At 53.0% G+C, this 8,267-nt stretch overlaps 1 protein-coding gene across 2 annotated transcripts in view; it reads right to left on the reverse strand.

The window, feature by feature from the left end:
• BCL9 (BCL9 transcription coactivator) overlaps positions 1–8,032 on the reverse strand; it is a 61,092-nt gene extending 53,060 nt beyond the window's left edge. For both annotated transcript variants that reach the window (XM_080375173.1, XM_080375174.1), the window contains exon 1: positions 7,897–8,032. The gene's annotated coding sequence lies outside the window, so the exon portion shown is untranslated. The remainder of the gene's footprint in view (positions 1–7,896) is intronic.
• Between the last annotated feature and the right edge of the window lie 235 nt (positions 8,033–8,267).

The raw sequence follows: 8,267 nt of genomic DNA on the forward strand, positions 1-8,267 counted from the left end.
GGAAGGGGGGGGGGAGGAAGAGGGATTTATGGTCTCCCAAAGAAGGCAGATGAAAACCCTGCATATTTTTCTCCTTGGCTTTCAATGATTTTGTGGAAGCAGAGCGAAGACTTGTCATCTTCATTTTAAGAAGGGAGGAACTAAGGAGCAGAGACTGAGAGAGGCAGTCAATGAGTGAGATGGTAGAAAGGAGCTTAGCTCTCTGCTTATGAGCCTTCTGTCAAAGATACACGTGAAGAACAGTCCTGACTTCTTTTTCCTGAGCCCACCAAAGAGCCCACTACCCAAAGATGGTAGGAAGAGGGCCCGCTAGAAGAACAAGAGATAACCCAAAGAAACAGGAAAAACAGAAGCACCTGCTCTTTCTCGCCAGCACCAAAGCCTCTGAAGATCCGGACTTAGACGTATTCAGAGTAAATTAACACAGAACACACCAAAACAAGCACCGTCTGAGTGCTTACATGGAGAATTACCTGCAGGGAGAAGAAGTTGCAGTGTGGGTTCAGGTACTTGCTAACCCTACCAGCTTACAGCCAGCTGCAAGGAAAACCAAAGAGGGGTGCAGGGGAGGCTGTGCGACGGGGCTCTGCTCCTGCAACACTCACTAACATCTTCATTTGCAGCTTTTTCCTTTTTTAGGTATCTAATATTTATCCGGTTTAATTTGCACCACCTTTGCATTTCAACTGCCACTATGGTAAACAGGCTTTTTTGTGTGTACAAACAAACACCAAGCCCCCAACGCCACGTACACCCCAGCCAAATACAGTTTGTCAGAGCCCTGAATAAACCAAATAATCAGGTGCCTGCTTGCACTGCCGTACACACACGGGCAAACAGAGCTTTCCAGTTACTCATTGCACACAGGAACCCAAAGGTTCCGGTATTTTCCTAACCTCAGACAACACTACTTTATGGCTTGCTAGGGCAGGAATTGTCTAGGATTCCCTCATCAATGAGTGACGAAGGTCTCTCTGCTATAAACTGATGTTAATGGCAGGTTGTGTACCTTGTTTGTTTATTGCTGAGGAGGAATGTTTGTCGTGGCTGTCAAGTTTATAAAAATATTTCCATGACTTCAGACAGCTTGGCATTTTTACATGCAGCTGAGAGAGTGGGTGAATGTACAGATGAAAAATTGAAGAAACATTATTAAGGCAGGGAAAAGAGTATCTCCTAGCACCACCAAGACGGCTTAGAAAGGCCAGGGAGGTCAGAGATATTTCTGAATAAAATGCATTTTTTTTTCCCCCTCCAGGGTTTCTGAAAAGCTGGCAATAATTAAGCATTACAACACCTTTCTGGAGTAGATAAGTCAGCTGAGGCCACCTGAGGTTAAAGGACTTGCCTGTGATCACACACAGCAAATCAGTGGCAGAGAGGAGAATTAAACCCAACAGGCTTAGCCTCCCTTGCCCGAGCCCTACACCCCTGGATGATGTCCAGATCAAAGGACAGGAGCTGTGCTCACTGTAGACCTGACTGTCGAGCACAGGTCCTCCAAGACAGTACAGCAATTGGGCGAAAAGCTGAGCGGCAGGCATCCGCCCTAACTTAAAGATGGTAATTGTGAAAACAAGTGACAGAAGGCTGGGAAGCAGTGCCTAGTTACGAATTGTGGTGCCAAGTGGATTAAATATACATCGATGGATTCAATTACAAAGAGCAGCATGCAAAATGGAAGTGACTGCAGTCAAGGACCCAGGATGGCAAGAAGTAACCCCAAAATACAATCGTGGTTTTCAGTAGGAAGCAATCCCTGCTTCCAGACCTCGTAGAGAAGGTACAGCCTTCAGTCTCCAGGGGGACTGTCCCAGGCCACCCCAGGCAGTGAGCTGACAGTGACAACCAAGCCCGAGGGCTAGTGAGAAGCCTGCAGGACTCAGGTTTAGCGGGCTGAGAGAGATCCATATCACCTAATGCCAAGAAGCCCTTTGTTATCGCTGTCACCAGAGAAGCCGGGAGAGTGAAGTGGTGGAGAAAGTGAGCTATTCCCCTTCCCTGTTCCCCCCACCCTGGCCACCCCCCATCTCGCCAGGGCAGGGATGAGATGCATCCACTGAGCGAGGAGGAGGAGGAAACCTGTTCCACGTTTTGGGGGTTCACCCTGCCCTGGGCCAGAATATTCAAAGACACAGCCTCAGTCACATCAATATTGAGCCCTGCATCCGTCGGTGCCCAAATGCATGTTCTGTTTTGGGGGGGGGGCTGAAAGTACCCTGAAAGAATTTGGCAGAAGGCAAGGCCAGATCCTGACACCACCGATCAACCCGATGGTTCAATAGTCCTTGTCTGCAGTGGGAAGAGCAGCTCTCCTTCTTCGTCCATGCATCTCCCCAGGATTTCAAAGACTTATGAAATTATCATTGCAAGCCCCCGCCCAGCTTCCCCCTGCGCTTACCACGACACAAGCACTACCCCAATCACTAGTAATACTTTAATTTCCTCCCTCTTCTTGGAGCAAAAATAGCAAGGATAATCATTCAGCACTCCATACACACAGCTGCCACCTGAAAAATGCAGGTGAACGCAGTTAAATGGAAAGGTAAGTACAATCTCAGACCATTTTTTGTACCTGGAGAACTAGACCAGCAGTATTTTGCATGCAAGATTACAGGTCTGTGTGTAGTTGCATTTTCACATTCCATTACTGCAATTGCACACAGCCAGTTACGTGCCTTAGCAGCAGCTTACAAAAGCAATTGCTGCTAAACATACAAAATCCAGCCCCCAGATGCACACGCGCAAGACTAAAAAACTGGTCCTTATTTTTCTGCTACAGAAAAAAAATGTATTTGCTAGCTGCCTGCCCCCTGCGCAAACAGCACACCAGCTTATTTCCTTGCACTTGTATTTGTATGTCAATCCACATATTCATTCGAGCCTTGCAATAACCTAAAATGTATACAGCATTTTCAATTAGAAGCTTCTCAAAAATGCAAAAAAGGCCCCAGTTTTTGCATAAAAAATTCTTCTCCCAGCAAGCAACTGTAACCACCTCTCCAGCTAGAACGTACTGTCTGTTTAAGGCTCCAGAGAAACACAGCGCTAACCCTTTAAGACAGTAAGAGATGAATACTTTTTTTCATTTAAACTATAGGGGAGTTTTACCTAGATAGACTGCAATTTCCTGAGCTAGAGTCTGGCAAAGTGCCCGGGGCTAAGACCCCCCCCCCCCTTCCCTCCTCCTTTTGGCAAAAATTACCATGGCGTCTTTAATAGAAGTAGTTTTTAGGGTTTTGTTTTTACGAAAGATGCTGAGACAAAACTCAGTTGTAAGCAAGCCCAGGTACCGCAGAACCTCTTCCAAGAACTAAACTGATGTGTGACATCCTAAGCGTACTATCCCCAAACACCCTGCTGAGGGATGGTTCAGCACTGAGTCAGAGGGAAGCGGGCTGAATCACAACTAGCCATTCCTGCAAACTGCTCTCCCCACCCCCCCACCCCAAGTTTACAATCCGAGCAGTGACCAGGTTGCTGTTAGCTTGGGAAAGCTGATGAGATCACAGTCTGGGGAGATACAGCCTCAGACAGCCTCAAGTTTTTGTTAATCAGCTCCTTGTTTTGCGTGGAGACAGGGACAGCAGTTGTTATACCAGGTTTACCATATGTTTATAATATTGTTGTTATGGGAATACATGTACAGTCCATGTCACTGGCAAGTTGCGCTGTTTTCTGCTGGAAGGACAAAACAGAATTCACTGTCCAACAGAGCGCCGAGTGTGCGCATACTTCTAGCAAAATTTATCGTAGCATGAGTCACGCTTGGTGCAAAACCGCATGCTTTCTTCATGCGATGGTGTGTGAGCCCGCCGTCGCGTCTGCTCAGGGGCACGCGGCGCTTCACAGCGGTACGCGAGCCATTCAGCACGCTGCTCCTTCCCTGGGAGGTGGGCAAGGCATCACCCCCATTTCGCAGATTTCAGCGGGAAGATCGATCCCAGCTTTAAGGCGATTTGCCTAAGGCTGCCCACAAAATCAGTGTCAGGAACGCGAGCTCTGAGAGACCTCTGTGTCTGAGACCGCCAGCGCTCAAACGGGACGAGCGAAGAATCAAGCAGGGGTGACGTTAACTCAGGTACATAACTCCGCATCGCAGAGCAAAAATATTTGCTCCTCCCTGTGCCCCAAAATGGTGTTTAGGGCAGTGAGTTTGCTTACAGGACAGGGGAATAACGTGTTCACATGTGTCAGACTGTTACCAAAACTATGATGCCTGAGATGCCTGCACCTTTAGGTGTAGAGCAGGGGGCATTGGCGGTGCTCGCACCTCCGTGGGTAAGAGCAATGTCGGTGGCTCGAGTGGCTCTGCCACGCAGGAGCAGCACCGAGTAACTGCTGAGGAGAAATCCGCTTGTCTGACGGCCCCACCACCGCAAAACCCAGGTTGAAGGAGCGAAATACGCTTTGTTCACTGCCAGCCCCACCAACTCCTGAGCTGCTGCCGAAGATCTCAGAGGCGAGAGCAGCTGATGGGAGCAACACACAACCAGTTCAAAGGAAAACCGATTTACCCGTTTAGTCTCCTTCTAGACATCAGCAAACAGCGTAAGAAATGGCCAACTCCCCTCCCCGCCCCCATGCCCTGCCCCCCCACCCCCCCCTCAGCCCTGACACGTTGCCATTTTCTGTCCCCGTCTCCATGCAGCTAGTCACATCCCATGCTGTAGTTGAGGAGCAGCGTGCAGGGTTTAATTGTGCACACGCTCTCCGGGGAAGGGCGGCATGGGATGCAAACGACTGTCCACAAAGGAGCGGAGGCAGGAGGCCAAGGCTGGTTACTGGCCTCGAGTCATACTTGCTGATCGGCGCGTCGAGGATTTTAAAGCGCATAGCTGATCAGATCAGCAGCTTGTCCTAGAAGGAGAAAAGTGACATAAAATATGCACAAGCCTTCCTTCTGTCCTGACAGCAGGTTAAGTTTTCAGATGATGTGGAAACAGCAGCCTGCTCTCCTCCCCCCAACATGGTCTCCTCTCGTGCCTTTGCTGCAGCGCTGCCATCTCGTTCCCGACTCCCAAGACTCCACTCCCACCCCAGCCCTCATGCTGAGGCTCAGGCTCTGGCCAGGGGGCTCCATGCCACTGTTTTCATGCCCACTCAGCCCTCGGCCTTTCTTCTCAGCATGCCAAGCAGGGGCTCATTAGTGTTCTCTGTTGTTAAGCTTTTGTGCCTCAAGCCCATCCAGCACCAAGCCGGAACAGAAAGGGCATCAAATCCCCATCCAGGGGGGTGCAAAACTTCCCCACGCTGCCAGCCCAGCTGGAATTCAAACAGGTGATCCCAGATAGGAAAGGTGGAGCACGCACACGTGTGACCCGTGCATGCAAGAGCAGCATGCGAGCTCTGTCTGCAACGAGCAGCCTCTTCCCAAAGAGAGCAACTTCGAGTATGTCTGACCCAAGACTGGTCCCCTGCATGTGTACGTGCATAACATTTTTATGGTGTCGATTGTGTGCGCGACGTCTGTGGTGTGTGCCTGTTCCGTCATGGGAACGTTGCTGTGAATGGAAAAGCCAGAACCTGGCACATACTAGTTTGAAGCCTTAGCCGTCATTCACATCTTAATTCGTGCTGTCGTGAAGTTGGCTGTCAAATACTACCATTACCAGGCTGATAGAATAAGCTATTATGTAAACTGAGGAAAACACAAGAATTGGGCCGTGTCTGTGCAGGAACCACGCTGTGCACGTTGCCCCTCAGGAGGAAGAATGTGCTACACAAGCAGGTGTGTTTGCACAAACTTGCTGTTTCCGAGCATGCAGAGGGGCTGGGTACATGGGAGCATTCACCATGAAGCCTTATTTCATCCCCACACATATTTTCACAAGGGATGGATATTTTGCCCTTCCTGTTGCCAGATTCCAGCATAACGAACAGAAATCTACAAAGGCATTTGAACAGAAGGTCCCCCTACCAGAGAAACCACCTCTGGAAAAGGCAAGGCACGCGCTCTCTCTGTCCCCTCAGCTGCAATCCTTGTCTGAGCCACTGTCACCCCTTGAGCTGGCTACAAAAGACCTCCTCCCCCTACCAACCACCCCAAACTCCGCCGAGCCAGAAAACTCGACCTCTGTTTTCATCCATGGTGAAAAGTCCTGCTACACCGCATTCAGCGTAGCTACGCTCCATCCTTGCTCGTGTCCTGATTCAATTCAAAATTCCCCCTCTTCTTAAAGCCCTCCAAGGAGACAGTCCAAGGTCTTCCTTGGACATCCTTCCTCCCCGCTCTCCCACCTGTCTACATCCTCCCTCTGAAGGTTTTCCACCCAGCATCAGAACCGTAGGTGCCGGAGCCGCCGCCTCCTCCTCCTCCCCAGGTCCAGCTGCCTGGAACAGGCATTTTTCCTCCCTACCTCACTGCCTGACAAGTCTCCTTTCAAACACGATCTGATACTTCTCCCCCTCCTGTGACGATAAACCTCAGAGTCTTTCTCCCTGCTTCTCACATACCTCCATCACCGGACTCTATCTGACTGTAAAGCGTGGGGGATAAAGGTATCATGGAAAATGTTCCAGCAAATCATGGGGGTTTGCTTTGATTCTTTTTCTGCTTATTTATTTATTTCTTGAAGGGAGGTAACAAGTCAGAGAGAAGCTGGCTGAGATTTCTGCCGTACATTTTTTTTGCAGCAGCAAGATCCTCCATCTTCCTTGCTGGATTGAATAGGGTCTCAGGACAATTTAGACTCCCTCCCCCACCTCCCATTCCTGCTCATATTCTTCAACACATGATGCTCTCCCCCCAGCCTTTGACTGGGAAAGCAGATAGCTTCACTCTCTCCCCCTCCTTCGGCTCCTGCCTCGTATAGGTTGTACCAGGACATTAGGATGACGAACATTTGTGCAGCTCAGATTCTTGTAGGTTATTTTTTAACAAAACAACTAGAATCGACACAACCTGAACGATAGCAGACGACAAACTTAAAAGACCTTGCGCGGATGCACCCAGCGCACTGGGAGGCTTTCTGCGTCTCATGCCAAAAGGCAGAAAAAAAAAACCTCCAAATTTTAACCAGACCCAGCACCGATGATGTGACGAGGCCGGGCGTGAGGGTGAGGGTTTCTCTCCCCTCTGCCTTTTATGTTTGTTGGTTTGTTGGGGTTTTGGGGGTGTGTTGTTGTTGTTGGTTTTTTTTTTCTGCTCTTGCACATTATCGACCCACCAACTGTAGGTTAACAGCCACAAAACCTCCAGGCAGGCAGCGGGCAAAGCAAGCCGGCTTCGCACCGCCGCTCTCACGCCGAGCCGGGCATTGACTTGCTGACAAACGGCGACGGTAAACACCGATGGGTTAAACCTCCCAGCATCCAGGAGGGAATAAAACACCCATGTCCCATCCCCGGGGCAGGCTGCCCGGGCGTGCCCGGCTCCGGGGGGCTGGGGCAGTGACAAAAGCCCCCCCCGCCCCGCCGCGCCCCCCAGCCGCCGGGACAGGAGCCAACAGGTGGAAGGCGCTTTCCGTCCCTCCCGCGCTCGCTGCCGGCTCTGCCTCCCCCCGCGCTGCTCCCGGGATCGGCGGCCGGGGGGAAACTGAGGCACGGCGCGGCGGGGACGGCCGCCGACCGGCCGCGGCGAAACTTTCCGCCCCCCACCCCCCCTCCCCATCCCCTCCCCGGGCCGGGGGAGCCGGGCAGCGCCGGGGCTGACTGCGGCACAGCAGCCGCCCGCCCGCATCACACGCCGGCGCGCACACGCCGCCCCCCGCCGCCGGGCTGGCAGCCGCGCCGCGCCGAGCCGGGGGAGCCGGCAGCGGGGAGGCGGCCCCGGGGGCGGCGGCGCCAGCCATCGGTTCCCCGCCGGCAGCGCGGCGCGCAGGGCTGCCCGGGGGCGGCGGGGCCGACCGAGCCGAGCCGAGCCGAGCCGGGGCGGGCGGCGGGGCCGGCGCTTACCTGCCTCAGGCGGCGAAGGCGCGGAGCGGCATGTCGGGGGGCGGCGGCGGGGAGCGGGACCCTGCCGGCGGCGCGGCCTGCGCTGGCCGGGCGCTAGGGCAGCATCAAGGCAACTTAGGGGGAACCCTTGCGGGGCCTATTGTCTGCGCGGGGCGGCGGGGCGGCGGGGCGGCCTCCCCCCGCGGGCGCCGCGGCGTTTGGTACGGCCCAGGCATTCATGCCAAGCGGCTTTCACACATGGAGGGTTGTCTCCAGCGGCTGCTGACAAGCCACAAACAAGACGTCCCCCTCCCTCCTCCTCCTCCTCCTCCTCCTCCTTCCCCTTCCCTCCTCCTCCTCCGGCCTCCTCCAAGCGAACTCCCAACTCCGGT

The sequence above is a fragment of the Falco punctatus genome (genome assembly GCF_963210335.1).
Source record: "Falco punctatus genome assembly, chromosome: 2".
In the NCBI taxonomy this organism is placed as follows: domain Eukaryota; kingdom Metazoa; phylum Chordata; class Aves; order Falconiformes; family Falconidae; genus Falco; species Falco punctatus.